General features: G+C 37.7%; 1 non-coding gene across 1 annotated transcript; it reads left to right on the top strand.

The window, feature by feature from the left end:
- Window positions 1–15,225: 15,225 nt before the first annotated feature.
- LOC112799181 (small nucleolar RNA R71) lies at window positions 15,226–15,332 on the top strand. The gene has a single exon (XR_003200758.1). It is a non-coding gene; the product is annotated as a small nucleolar RNA R71 (small nucleolar RNA).
- Window positions 15,333–15,684: the final 352 nt, after the last annotated feature.

Raw genomic sequence — 15,684 nt, 5'->3', positions numbered from 1 at the left:
CATGAGTGACAGCAAATGGCCTTCTTCATAATGTCACACACGAAGACGTTTGAGTCAACGTTTGCCTCAAATGTTGACTCAAACGTGAATGCTCCAGAGTCCAAATTGCAAGCGGATTTCTTCTCAAGACCAAGGCCATCCGAATCCATCTTCAACCCAATTCCACTCCAAAGCAAGCAAAGCCCACATGACTCAAAGGCACACAGAGAAGCTAGATTAGGAATTTCATTTTGTAAATATTATTTTCATTTTTCATTTTCATTTTGTAAAAGCCTATATAAAGGCATTAGTTTCATTTCACTAGGGAGGAGGTTGGCTCCACTATGGAGCATTAGGATTAGAGATCTCTCTCTTAATTTTCATTTTTGTTTTGAATCTTTGGTTGAGAATTGAAGAAATTATGTTTCAATCTCACCTTGAGAATTCTCTCTGTTTGCTCTTCTGCAAAATTTTTAGTGAATTGTGTTTTGAATCAAAATTCCCCTTATTGTTTTCATCTTTCTTTCTTCTGTAAATTGTTCTCTATTGGATCAAGGAAGGACTTGAGATGTAGACTTGTTTTCTAGTCTCATTGAGCCCCTGAGATCTTCAATTTCTCATTGAGATTTTGAAATTGAGCCAAGCTGCTCTCTGTTTTGATTTTAAAGTGATTTTCCAAATCTATTTGAATCTGCTGCATCTTTTACTTCTCTGTTTGATTGCTATTTACACTTCCGTGTTTGATTTCCTGAATCCCAGCACCGAATTTTCTTTATTCTTCTTACAATTTAAATTTCCAGTTGCTTGATCTATTGTTTTCTTTAATTTCCAGCACCCACTCCCATTTACATTTCATGCAATTTACCGTTCTTGTCATTTAAGATTTTGCCAATTTACATTCCTTGCTCTTTACTTTTCTTGTCATTTACTTTCTGCAATTTAAATTCCATGTAAATTTACATTCTGTTGCTCAACTTCACACAATTCATTCAATGTTAGCTTGACTAAACTAATCACCCACTAAAGTTGCTTGATCCATCAATCCCTGTGGGATCGACCTCACTCTAAGTGAGTTATTACTACTTGATGCGACCCGGTACACTTGCCGGTGAGTTTAGGTGTTGGAAATCCGTTTCCAACCCATCAATCTCCTTCATGCTACGTTCTTCATTAGATTGTCCACATGAAGCCATGGGGGTTCCTTGAGTGTCCGAACGTCGGGAAGGTAATCGATTTTTGCTTGCTCCAGTTGGTGAAGAGTTGCATGAAAATTTTTCACTGTTTCCTTGAGACGATCCTTTGATTCTTGTTGCGCTCGGCTATCATAAGTAGGATCATAGTGCTCTTGGATTGATAGATATGGACATGGTGTATATTGAGGTGGTGGTTCTAAGTATGGCTCATAAGGTAGTTGGTATGGTGGATATGGGTTAGTGTCATATGGAGTTGAATGGTGGTAAGTGGCTTGTGAGTATGGTGGTTCAAAGCTATGTTGAGGAGGTGGTTCATAGGCATATGATGGGGCTTGTTGGTAACCATAAGGGGGTCCATCATATCTATCATCTTGGTATGCACCTCAGAATGGCTCTTGACCATAGTGATTTGGTGGGTGTTGGTTGTCACAAAAGGGTCCACCATAACTATTGTCTTGACATGCATTCTAGAATGGTCGTGGTCCATGGTATCTTGGAGGGTGTTGTTGCCTAAAGGGTTGATCAGATCCTCGTGGCTCCGTCCATCTTTGATTGTTTTGACCTTGGTGCATGTTCCTGTTATAGCTTTTATTCCTTTCAACACTATTAGAACCAAACTCAAAGCAATAGGGGTAAGAACTCATAGTAACTAATAAAAATTAAAAACAAAAACAAAAATAATTAAACAAGAAAAAGAAAATATTTATAGTAACCAATAATAAGGCACATGTTTGCAATTCCCCGGCAACGGCGCCATTTTGACGAGTGGATTTTCTATCAGTAAAGAATTTAATAAAAGTAATCGCATTGTAAGTATAGTTTCTAAACCAAAAGAGAATTCTTTCGTACAAAAGTTTTGTTTGTCACTTAAGCAAATCCAATAAAATTGATAACCGAAGTATTTAAACCTCGGGTCGTCTTCTCAAGGAATTGCAGGGAAATATGATTTATTATTGGTTATGGAAAAAGTATCTTTGATTTGGGTTTTTGAAATAGGGAACAGGTAATTTAAATGGCAAGGAAAATAAATTAATAATTAGAAAAGCTCTTGCCAAGGTATGAGAATTGGAAGTCCTATCCTAGTTATCCTTATCAATTGTGATGAGAATTGACTTTTGCTCCCACTTGGTCAACCTCTAACTATGAAGGTAGGTTAAGTGGATAAATATATTTAATTCCTCAAGTCCTAGTCTTTCCCTTGGAAAGGCTAGAGTTAGTGGAATCAAAATTAATTAGCAAGGAATTCTAATTTTCGGTCAACACCTCAAGGTTGATAACTCAAGCGTCACCAATTACTTAACCAAAGCCAAAAGGGAAAATTCTAAATTAAATTGAAAACATCATAAATAGAATAAAGCAATCATAAATCTAAAATACCTCAAACTATGTTTAAACATAAATTCAAATCTAACATGGAAAGGTTCATAAGCTAAATTGAAAAGATAAATATCAATGAAAGTAATAAAATAAAAGTAGAAAATAAATTAAAGGAACATTGAACCTGTAATGAAGAAGAAATAGTCCTAAATCCTAAAACTAAGAGAATTTCTAATTCCTAAAACCTAAGAGAGAGGAGAGAACCTCTCTCTCTAAAAACTACATCTAAAACCTAAAATTATGAATTATGAATGTTGTATGAATTGTTCTCTTGATGAATGGATGGATTCCCCACTTTATAGCCTCTAATCTGTGCTTCTGGACTTGGATCTGGGCCAAAAGATGGTTCAGAAATCGCTAGGAGCGTTTTCTGCAATTTCTGCTCGTGGCGTCTGTCACGCGTATGCGTGGGTCACGCGTTCGCGTCATCTAGAGTTTTGCTCTTCCGTGCATCTACGTCAGTCACGCGTCTGTGTTAGTTGTGTTTCACGCGAGTCACGCGTGTGCATCGTTCACGCGTGCGCGTCGTTTGTGTTTTGCGCTAAGCACGCGTCTGCGTCGTCCATGCATTCCCGTCGCTGCCAATTCTTCAAAAACTCCATTTTGTGCGTTCCTTCCATTTTTGTATCTTTTCTTTCCATTCTCTAAGCCATTCCTGCCCTATAAAGCCTGAAAGTACTCAACACACAAATCACGACATCGAATGGTAATAAAGGATAATTAAATTTAATATTTTTTAAAGCATAGGAAACATGTTTTCACATATATCATAAAATGAGGAAGGAATAGTAAAACCATACAATTTACATGAATAAGTGGGTGAAGATTTGATAAAAACACTCAATTTAAGCACATGATGACTCATAAAATAGGGGTTTATCAACTCTCTTTTTGGATTCTCTTTTGTATTGCTTGGGAAAATGCTTGGAGGAGTTTCAGTAACCCTTTTACTCAGCTGACCCACTTGTGCCTCCAAGTATTTGATGGAGGACCTTGTTTCATTTATGAAACTGAGAGTGGCCTTAGAAAGATCAGAGACTATATTTTCTAAGCTAGATGGATTCTTCTCAGAATTCTCTGTCTGTTGCTAAGAGGATGATGGAAAAGGTTTGCTATTGCTAAACCTGTTTCTTCCACTATTATTATTGTTAAAGCCTTGTTGAGGCTTTTGTTGATCCTTCCATGAGAAATTTGGATGATTTCTCCATCAGGGATTATAGGTGTTTCCATAGGCTTCACCCATGTAATTCACCTCTGCCATTGCAGGGTTCTCAGGATCATAAGCTTCTTTTTCAAAAGATGCTTCTTTAGTACTGTTGGATGCATTTTGCAATCATTCAGACTCTGAGAAATCATATTGACTTGTTGAGTCAACATTTTGTTCTGAGCCAATATGGCATTCAGAGCATCAATTTCAAGAACTCCTTTCCTCTAAGGCATCATATTACTCACAGAATTCCTTTTAGAAGTGTACATGAACTGGTTATTTGCAACCATTTCAATGAGTTCCTGAGCTTCTGTTGGCGTTTTCTTCAGGTGAATAGATCCACCTGCAAAATGGTCCAATGACATCATAGACAATTCAGATAGACCATCATAGAATATATCTAGGATAGTCCATTCTAAAAGCATGTCAGAAGGACACTTTTTGGTCAGTTGCTTGTATCTTTCCCAAGATTCATGGAGGGATTCACCTTCTTTCTGTCTGAAGGTTTAAACATCTACTCTAAGCTTGCTCAGCTTTTGAGGAGGAAAGAATTTGGCTAAGAAAATCGTGAGCAGCTTATCCCAAGAGTTCAGGTTATCTCTAGGTTAAAAGTCCAACCATATTCTAGCTCTGTCTCTTACAACAAAAGGGAAAAGCATAAGCTTATAGACGTCAGGATCAACTCCATTGGTCTTAACAATATCACAGATCTGCAAGAATTTAGTTAAAAATTGAAAAGGATCTTCTGATGGAAGTCCATAAAACTTGCAATTCTGTTGCTTCAGAGAAACTAATTGAGGCTTTAGCTCAAAATTGTTTGCTCCAATGGCAGGGATTGAGATGCTTCTTCCATGGAAGTTAGAATTTGGTGCAGTGAAGTTACCAAGCATCTTCCTTGCATTGCTATTGGGTTTGGCCATTACTTTTTTTCGAGATTCTCTGTAAGGTTTTCTCTGGATTGTTGTGCTTTAGCTTCTTTTAGCTTCTTCTTCAGAGTCCATTCAGGTTTAGGGTCAGCTTCAACAAGAATATTCTTGTCCTTGCTCCTGCTCATATTAAAAAGAAGAGAACAGAAAGGAAGAGGAATCCTCTATGTCACAGTATAAAGATTCCTTAAGGTGTCAGAGAAAAATAAGAATAGGAGGGTGAGGTAGATGGAGGCGAATTCGAACATATAAGGAATGAGATAGTCCAAATTGCTAGTAGAAGAGAAGTGTTAGTGATTAAATAGAAAGAGATGAGAGAGAGGAAATTTTTGAAAATTAAATCAAACTTTAAAATAATTAGTTAATTAAAAAGAATTTTGAAAAATGGTTAATGGTTTTCAAAAATAAAAAATGAGAAAGTGATTAAGTGCTTTTGAAAAAAGATAGGAAATAATAAATTTGAAAAGATAAGAAGTTAGAAAAGATTTTTGAAATAAAAAATTTGAAAAGATATGATTTGAAAAAGATTTGATTGAAAAAAAAGAAAGATATGTTTGAAAAGATATGATTGAAAAATAAATTTTTGAAAAAAAAATTGGTTTTTAAAATTTGATGACTTGACTAACAAGAAATTAAAAGATAGGATTCTAAAATTCAAATATTGGACCTTTCTTAACAAGAAAGTAACAAAACCGAAAGTTTTGAATCACAACATTAATTGTTAGCAAGGATTTTTGAAAATATTGAAAGAAAAATGAAAAAGATTTGAAAAAGATTTGATTTTGAAAAAGATATGATTGATAAGAGAAGATATTAAAAAGATAAGATTTTGAAAAATTAGTTTTAAAATTTGAAAATTTGAAAAAGATTTGAATTGAAAACAAAATCTCCTCTTTGGTGCTATCCTGGCGTTAAATGCCCATAATGGTATGCATTATGGCATTTAACGCCCAAAATACTACCTCCTTGGGCGTTAAACGCCCAGCCAGGGAATTCCTTCCTCACTGGGTGTTTTGAACACCCAGATTTTTCTCTGTGATTCCTCTGCTGTATGTTCTGAATCTTCAATTCTCTGTATTATTGACTTGAAAAGACATAATTTTGAGAATATTTTTTTTACTTTTTAATGAGGAGAAGGAGAAACAACAAAATAAAACTAATCATGAAAAGTTATAATCAAACAGATAATGCAAGAACACTTTGAATATCAAGATGAACACCAAGAACATATTTTTTGAAAAAAATTTTATGCAAGACACCAAACTTAGAAGTTTGTATACTATGGACACTAATAATTTGAGAATGCACATGAGAAACAACAATGGACACAAAAAAAAAAGAGAATTTGAAGATCAGAAAAGGAAAATCATCAAGAACAACTTGAAGATCAATGAAGAACATAAGAACACATTTTCGAAAAATGCACAAAGAATACAAACATGCAATTGACACCAACCTTAAAAATTGACACTAGACTCAAACTAAAAACACAAAATATTTTTTATTTTATGATTTTATAATTTTTTTTGTATTATTTTTTTCGAAAATTATTTTGAAAAAGAAAACAAGAAACTCAAATTTTTTTAATACGAATTCCAAGAATCATGAAATATTAGTCTAAATCTTCAGTCTAAAAAGATTAGACATGGTCAACCAAGCTTCAACAGGACATTACATACAACAGCCAAATTGATGGGAATCAACTAGCTCCTGTGATGATAAAAGCATCATCTGAAACTCTAAAATTCATTCTTAAAAATTTTGAAGAACAAAATAAAAAGAAAAATACCTAATCTGAGCAACAAGATGAACCGCCAGTTGTCCAAACTCGAACAATCCCCGGCAACGGCGCCAAAAACTTGGTGCACGAAATTGTTATCACTAGGCATGGCTCCAAAAACCTCGTGCACAATACCATGATTCACATGTCTCTTCACAACTTCGCACAGCTGACCAGCAAGTGCACTAGGTCGTCGAAGTAATACCTTACGTGAGTAAGGGTCGATCCCACGGAGATTGCGGCTTGAAGCAAGCTATGGTCATCTTGTAAATCTCAGTCAGGCGGATTCAAATGGTTAAAGGATTTTGATAATTAAAAGATAAATAAACATAGAATAAAGATAGAGATACTTATGTAATTCATTGGTGGAAATTTTAGATAACCGTATGGAGTTGCGTTATTCCTTCTGAATCTCTACTTTCCTACTGTCTTCATTCAATCATTCATACTCCTTTTCCATGGCAAGCTGTATGTTGGGGATCACCGTTGTCAATGGCTACCTCCCGTTCTCTCAGCGAAAATGGTCCTCTACGATTTCTGTATGGCTAATCAACTGTCGGATTTCTCATCTCGGATGAAAAATACCAGGCACATCTACCGCATGGCTAATCAGCTGTCAGTTCTTGATTGTGTCGGAATAAGATCCAATGATCCTTTTGCGTCTGTCACTACGCCCCACAGTCGCGAGTTTGAAGCTCGTCACAGACATCCCTTCCCAGATTCTACTTGGAATACCACAAACAAGGTTTAGACATTCCGGATCTCAGGAATGCTGCCAAATGTTTCTAGCCTATACCACGAAGATTCTAATCTCGGATTCAAATGCCCCATTGTCAGAGGGGAAATGATATGAATCGTTGATTAGAGATCCAAGAGTTATGCATTCAAGCTTGTTTTCATGTAGAACGGAAGTGTTTGTCATGCACGTGCTCATAAGTGAGAATGGTGATGAATGTCACTTGATCAATAAATTCATCATGTTCTTGTGTGCGAATGAATATCTTAGAATAAGAATAAGCTTGAATTGAATAGATAGTACTTTGCATTAGTACTCGAAGAATAGCAGAGCTCCACACCTTAATCTATGTGGTGTAGAAACTCCACCATTGAAAATACATAAGTTATGAAGGTCCAGGCATGGTCGAATGGCCAGCTCCCAAAACATGATCAAGAGATCAAAAGATGATCTAAAGATGAAAATACAATAGTAAAAGATCATATTTATACTAGACTAGTTACTAGGGTTTACAGAAATAAGTTAATGATGCAGAAATCCACTTCCAGGCCCACTTGGTGTGTGCTTGGACTGAGCATTGAAGCTTTCATGTGTAGATACTTTGTTTGGAGTTAAACGCCAGCTTTTATGCCACCTTGGGAGTTTAACTCCAGCTTTTATCCTGTTTCTGGCGTTTAACGCCAGAATAGGCAGGAAGTTGGTGTTTAAACACCAGTTTGCATCGTCAAAACGCGAGCAAAGTATGGACTATTATATATTTCTGGAAAGCCCAGGATGTCTACTTTTCAACGCAATTGAGAGCGCACCATTTGGGTTTCTATAGCTCCAAAAAATCTATTTTGAGTGCAGAGAGGTCAGAATCAAACAGCATCAGCAGTCCTTTTTCAGCCTCTGAATCAGATTTTTGCTCAGGTCCCTCAATTTCAGCCAGAAAATACTTGAAATCACAGAAAAACACACAAACTTATAGTAAAGTCCAGAAATGTGAATTTTGGTTAAAAACTCATAAAAATATTCTAAAAAGTAGCTAGATCCCACTAAAAACTACCTAAAAACAATGCCAAAAAGCGTATAAATTATCCGCTCATTAGAAACTAAATTGGAATAAGATAGAATTCAGAAATTGAAAGGAAATAAAACTAAGACCTAAAACCTAGAGAGAGGAGAGAGCCTCTCTCTAGAAAACTTCATCTAAACCTAAAGTTATGTGAATGATGATAAGTATATGATTGAATGATGCCTTCTCCCTTCAGTCCTTGGTCTTTTTAACCTTTTTCTACCAAAGATATGCTTCAAAACTGGGTCAGAAGCTCTTCTGAAATTGTCAGGTGCGATTTCATTAAAGGAGTCATCACGCGGCATCGGCGCGTACACGTACAGCACGCGTACGCGTCCCTGGACTTGGCTTTTCTTGATTCCTCCACTTTGCATGCTTTCTCTTCACTTCTTTGATCCATTCCTAGACCTTCTCAATATGAAATCACTAACAAACACATCAAGGCATCTAGTGGAATCAAATGGAGATTAGAATTATCAATTTAAGGGCCTAAAAGTATGTTTTCACACTTAAGCATAAATTAGGGGACAATCACAAAACCATGCTATTTCTTTGAGTAAATGTGAGAAAAAGTTGACAAAGTACTCTAAATTCAACATAATATGAACCCTAAAAATGGGGTTTATCAATTGTGTCTAAATTAATGTTGTCAATTGAAAATGTACTTGTGTTGATGTTGAGCAATGTCCCTACAGTCTTTAAGTCAATTGCATTTAGTTTCTTTAGTTTTGAATAAGGAAAATCATGTATGAAATAGAACATGCTTCCATAGTTAGTTTAGGAATTTCAATTAAGTCATGTGCATTTAGTTCTTTAGTTTACCTTTGGCTTCCAAGCTTAGATGTTTAGGCCACTGCACCAATGCTTAGATTTTAGGCTTTGATCTTGAGTTCAATAAAAGAAAATGAAAGAAAATGTTGTGAAAAAGGAGAGTAAAGTCCAATGTTGTAGAATAAAGTCCTAGTGTTTGTGGTGGTGTTTGCTAGCTAAGTTGGTTCATCAATAAGGTACAAGGCTAAGATATCTCTTGAATTATGAGCTTGAAGTGCATTCTAGGAGACTTAGATGAATAATAAGATCCTAAAAAGAGAAAAAGATAATGAAAAAGAAAGAAAAGAGCAAGAAATAAAGTTAGGCACCAATAGTTTGAACCTTGAGGCATGTGTCTGTGGTGTTTCTGTGCAAGGATCTACTTGGATGAATAGGTTCTGAGGAGTGTTTTATCACTCGATAACTTGGGTTAACTAACCCAGGATTATCAACTGAAAGTCCACTATAAAGAGCAACCTTGTCACAACACATTTAGCAACCCAAAGAGGTGCTGGACACCAAGGTCTCAGGAACGAATAACAAACCATGTGCCTGTGTTGTGTATGTGCTGAGGAGAGACTTGGGTGAGTAAGCTCGTAGGGGTTTTTCAACACCTAGCACCTTGAATCAACTGGTTCGAGAGTGTTGCCTGAAAGCTTATCATAAAGAGTTGCCTCATCACGGAGCACTTAGCTAAAGAAAGCAATAAGCTCTAAAGAGAAAAAGAAAACAAAAACAAAGCTAGGTTGATGATCAAAGAATAAGAGTCTCATAGATGGAAAGAGAGTAAGTATTTAAGGGCACATTATAGCCTAGAACCAGCAAGAACATGAACCTAAATTGTCATGCATGAAACTCCATAAACCAAGGCTTTGAATTCTTTCAATAAGGACTTGTATCACTTTGTATTCTCATTCATTCCTCTTATATTCTATCACTTGCTTGAGGACAAGCAAGATTTAAGTTTGGTGTTGTGATGCTAGGGCATCTTGGCTAGTTTCACAAGTGATTTTTAGTATGTTTTAGGTTAGTTTCATGCAATTTCTTAGACAATAAGCAAGTATTTGGTTGAGTATGCATTCATATCTTGATTCAATCAAACATTGTGAATTCTACACATTTTCATGAGAATAAGGCAAGGATTGATTGATGTAATGAGTGGTGCATTATCTCATGATTAGAGCAAGGCTTTGATGCAAATTGTTTGATTGATTTCAGGTAAGAAGAAGCAGAGAAGAGCCACATTAGTACCACTAACGTGGGCTTAATTGGCCTTCCCAAAATGATTGAAGCTTTGGCTTCTTCCTCCATATCCAACACCACAAAGTCTTCTGGGAAGATGAAGTCTCCTACCTTCACCAACAAGTCTTCTACTACTCCATGGGAAAATTTAAATGATTGGTCTACTAATTGAAGTGCTATTTTTGTTGGTTTGGCTTCCTCAATTTTGATTCTCTTCATCATTGCTAAGGACATTAAATTTATGCTAGCTCCCAAATCACATAAGGCTCTTTCCACTGTGATTTCTCCTATAATATAGGGAATTTGGAAGCTCTCAGGATCCTTCAATTTCTGAGGTAGTTTGTGTTTAATGATAGCACTATATTCCTAGGTTAACACCACAATTTCATCATTTCTCCAGCTCCTCTTCTTGGTCATTAACTCCTTCAAAAACATGGCACATAGTGGCATTTGCTCTAGTGCTTCAGCAAAGGAGATGTTGATTTAGAGTCTCTTGAAAACTTCCAAGTATCTAGAGAATTGGTTATCCTTTTCATTCTTCTTCAATGATTGAGGGTAAGGTGCTTTTGGAACATATGGTTTCAGGACTTCTTTTTCTTGGGGTGGGTTGGAGGTAGGTGCTTGTGCTTCTTTGTTGTCACTTAAACTTTCATCCACTTTCTTTCCTTGTGTTTCCCTTGAGGATTCCTTCAATTCCTTCCCACTCCTTAGTGTGATGGTCTTACATTCCTCCCTTGGGTTTGCCATGGTATCACTACAAGAACTGTGGTTAGGGACTTGCTTGGATAGGTATCCAACTTGTACCTCAAGCTTCTTGATGGCAGCTCCCTGGTTTTGCATATTGGATCTCACCTCCTCCTTGAAAGCTCTCATGTCCTTAGATTCCTAGCAAATTTCTCCAAGCAAAGCCTCAATACGGGATAATCTATCTTCAGATGCCTGTGATGGTATGCTAGAATTTGGATGTTGAGGATGGCTATCTTGTGTTTGATATGGAGGTTGGAAAGAAGTGTTATGTGGGGTATGATATGGTCTTTGGTTGGAGTGTTGATAAGTGGAGTTCTTGTAATGGTTGGGGTTTTGAGGTCTATGGTCTTGGTTTTGGTTTTGGTTTTGCTGGTTTGCCCACCCAGAGTTTGGGTGATTCTTCTAACCAGGATTGTAGTTTTTGGAGTGTGGATCATAGGGTTGTCTTGATAAGTTCCTAACATAATTGGCTTGTTCCCAATCACCTCCTTCCTCTGCATTCACCCCTTTTTGAGCTGGTGGTTGAGTATTGACTACCGCAACTTGGTTCCTCTCCATCTGCTTGGTGAGCTCTGCTAGTTGATTGGTAATCAACTTGTTTTGAGCTAGCAATGTATCCATATGGCTCAGCTCCATCACTCCTCTATTGGTGCTCCGATCTAAGGCATAGAAGTACCCATTATTAGCCACAGTTTCAATAATATCAATGGCCTCTTCTATGGTCTTTTTGCTATTGAGAGATGCTTCTGAAAAGTGGCCCAGAGCCTTCTCTACTTCTCTAGAAAGGCCTTCATAGAAAATATGCAGCTGCACCCATTTGTTGAACATATCAAGTGGACATCTTCATGTTAGCTCCTTGTATCTTTTCCAAGCTTCATACAAAGTCTTTCCATCTGGCTGCCTGAAGGTTTGCACCTCTGTTCTCAATTTGATTATCCTCTGTGGAGAATAAAACTTTGTTAGAAACTTGTTGACAACATCCTCCCAGGTGGTAAGACTCTCCTTATGAAAGGACTTAAGCCACTTAAATGCTTTGTCCCTAAAAGAAAAGAGGAACAAGAGCAATCTATAGGTGTCAGGATGAACACCATTAGCCTTCATAGTGTCACATATTCTCAAAAATGTGGTTAGATGCTACTTGGGATCCTCCTGTTGATGGATGAAAATCGAATTTCACACAAACTCGCCGACAAGTATATCGGATCGCATCAAGTAGTAATAACTCATTAGAGTGAGGTCGATCCCACAGGGATTGATGGATCAAACAACTTTAGTGAGGTGATTAGTTTAGTCAAGCTAACAGTGGTGAATTGTGTGCAATTGAGGTAGCAGAAAGTAAATTGCAGTGAATTAAAAGTGCAGAATGTAAATCAGCAGAAGCTTAAAGAGCAAGAAAAGTAAATTGCATCAAATGTAAAGGGAATTTGGGTGCAGAGAAATTAAAGAAAGCATTAAATCAGACATCAGAACAATTGCAAAATATTTAAATTGCATGAAAAGTAAATTCAAATCACAGCAAACTCAAATGTAAAGTTGTAGAAAGTAAATTTGCATAAGAGAATTATCAGAAACTGAAATTTCATGAGCCAAATTGAATACTGAAATGTAATAGTGCAGAAAAATAAAAGTGTATCAACTATGCTAAGCTCTCTGGAGTCTCTAATCCTCCAAGAGAGATCTAGAGTCTCTAATCCTCCAGCCTGAGCCTTCTATTCTACCACCACTCCTACTGTGCGCCCCTCTCATTACTGTGAACTAAAGCCTTTTTATAGGCATTCCAAAATTACAAATGAAATTGAAATTGAAAACAAATTACAACTCAAATGAAATTCCTATTCAAATTGTTTGTTGTGCCTTTGAGTGATGTCAATGGGCTTTGCTTGCTTTGGTGTCTCAATGGGCCTGGAATCAGATTTAATTCAGCAAAAATTCACTTCCAGGAGAGCTTTCTCTAAATGAGCACAGCATTCTCTAACGAGCGCTCGCCATGCGTACGCGTCACCTACACGTACGCGTGGGTCTTCAAACATGCCACTTCCACACTGCCGCTCAGCCCACGCTTGCGCGTCCTTCTTCAGGTAAGTCTTACCCACGCATACGCGTCATGCATGTGTACGCGTCGATGGCTATACTTCAATTCAAATTTTTGTTTTGCTAAAAAATGCTCACTCTTGCAACATAGCGTTCTCTTTGTAATTGAACGCCCATCACATCCACGCGTACGTGTCATGCATGCGTATGCATGGGTCTTCAAAAATCCTTGCCCGACTCGTAAGCGTTATGTATGCGTGCGCGTCGTAGGGTTTTCGCGCCAAGAGTGCTCTCCTTGTTTAAATCATGGGCCACGCTTTTAAAAGCATGGCCTAAGGCTCCAAAGCGTGCTCAAACTTCAAATTGTGTCCAGAATTCTTCATTTGAGCTTATTTTGTGATTTCTGCTTCTTTTCCTTCATCTTTTCACCTATCATCAACCAAACAGATACATCAAAGCCTTGCATAATCATCAAATCTTGCATCATTCATATTATCAACTAAATCTTGCAAGAAATCTAATGAAAATGAATAAAATTACCAATGTTTGATTGAATCAAGACAAGCATGAATTTCTCACTCAAACACTTACTTATTGCCTAAAAATGCATGAAAACCAAGTAAAAAACTAATGAAATAGGCTTGTGAAACTAGCCTAAGATGACTTGTCATCACAATACCAAACTTAAATCTTGCTTATCCCCAAGCAAGCATTTAGCTTGTTATGTTCATCTATGTTTGTTCTTTGGAAATTGATGCTCAGCACCTCTTTGGGTTACTAAATGCTTTGTCTCAAAGTAGCTCTTGATGGTGGACTTTCGAGAACAAACATTGTCATGAAGGATAGAGGCATTAAGTTGATGCTTGCTCCCAGGTCATAGAGCCCTTTATCAAACATTGTCTCTCCTATAACACAGGGAATGTGGAAACTCCCTGGATCCTTCTTCTTTGTAGGTGGCCCTGTTTGGATAATAGCACTGCACTCCCTGTTTATCTTTATTATCTGTCCACCCTTCAATGAACTCTTCTTGGCCAGTAGCTCCTTTATATACTTGATGTAGGAGGGCATTTGCTGGAGGGCCTTAATGAATGGTATATTTATATCAAGAGATGCAAACATGTCGAGGAACCTTGAATACATTCTCCCTGCTACACCACCCTTAAGCCTTTGGGGGAAGGGTGCATATGGGTTCAGGATCTCCCCTTTCCTTAGCTCTTCCCTGAGTGTGGGTTGGGGTGCATGATTTTCCTTCGGACTGTCTTGGAGGTGTTCTGTTTGTATATCTACTTCCTCCACACTCTTCTCATTACTTGTGGTGATCATCTTACATTCTTTCCACCTGACCTTCCTTGTTTCTCCTCTTGGATTCTTGTCCGTGTCGCTGGGAAATCCATCAGTGGGTTTGGGAATTTGTTGTGATAGATTCTCTACTTGGGACTCCAGTCTCTTGATGGTTTCCCCTTGGTTTTTGATATTGGCTCACACTTCATCCTTAAATACCTTATTGTCTTGGACTTCTCTACATATGTCTTCAATTAGAGTCTCAATCTTTGAATGTCTATCCTCGGTTAGTGATGGTGCGGTGAGATTAGGTGGTTGTTGATAGGATCTCTGTGAGGTATGTTGGTGAGTTGCATTGTTGTTGGAATTGTGGTTGTGGCATCTCTGGTCTTGGCCTTGGTCTTGTTGATTCCCCCACCCAAAGTTGCGGTGATTTCTCCATCCAGAATTGTAAGTTTGGGAGTATGGATCATGGATTTGTCTAGGTGAGTTTCCAACGTAGTTGGCTTGTTCCCAGTCATCTTATTCCCCTGCATGCACTCCTTCTTGAGCTGGTGATGAAGTAATGACTGCTGTAACTTGGTTTTCCTCCACCTTCTTGGTAAGATCTGCTAACTGCTTGGTGATTATCTTATTTTGAGCCAGCAATGCATCCATGTGGTTCAGCTCTATTACTCCTCGAGTGTTGCTTCTTTTAGAAGCATAGAAGTAGTCATTCTCAGCTACCGTCTCAATGACATCTATGGCTTCTTCAATGGTTTTCTTCTTGTTTAGAGAGCCCCCTGAGGAATGGTTTACAACCTTTTTTGACTCATAAGAGAGACCTTCATAGAAAATGTGAAGCTAAACCCATTCATTGAACATGTCTGGTGGGCATCTTCTTGTTAAGTCCTTGAATCTCTCCCATGCCTCATAGAGAGTCTCAGCATCTTGCTGCCTGAAAGTTTTCACCTCATCTCTCAGACTGTTAATTCTTTGAGGAGGGTAGAATCTTGCCAACAATTTGTTCACCACATCTTCCCAATTTGTTAAGCTCTCCTTTGCGAAGGACTCCAACCACTTGGATGCTTTGTCTCTGAGTGAAAAAGGGAACAAAAGCAGCCTATAGACATCCGAGTGGACCCCATTAGACTTCACAGTATCACATATTCTCAGCAAGGTGGTTAGATGTTGATTGGGGTTTTAATTCAAAGTTGTTGGCATGTATGGTGGGCTTTTGGATGCTACTTCCACAATTTCCTGGATTTGGATTGATGTAAGAGCCTAGAACTCTCCTTCATGATTTGCAGGGTCTTCTTGCCCAGCATGATTTGCAGGG

This window comes from Arachis hypogaea, chromosome 4 (assembly GCF_003086295.3).
Source record: "Arachis hypogaea cultivar Tifrunner chromosome 4, arahy.Tifrunner.gnm2.J5K5, whole genome shotgun sequence".
Taxonomy (NCBI): Eukaryota; Viridiplantae; Streptophyta; class Magnoliopsida; order Fabales; family Fabaceae; genus Arachis; species Arachis hypogaea.
Note: the sequence above shows the minus strand (reverse complement) of the source record. Positions and strands in the feature narration are given on the sequence as shown.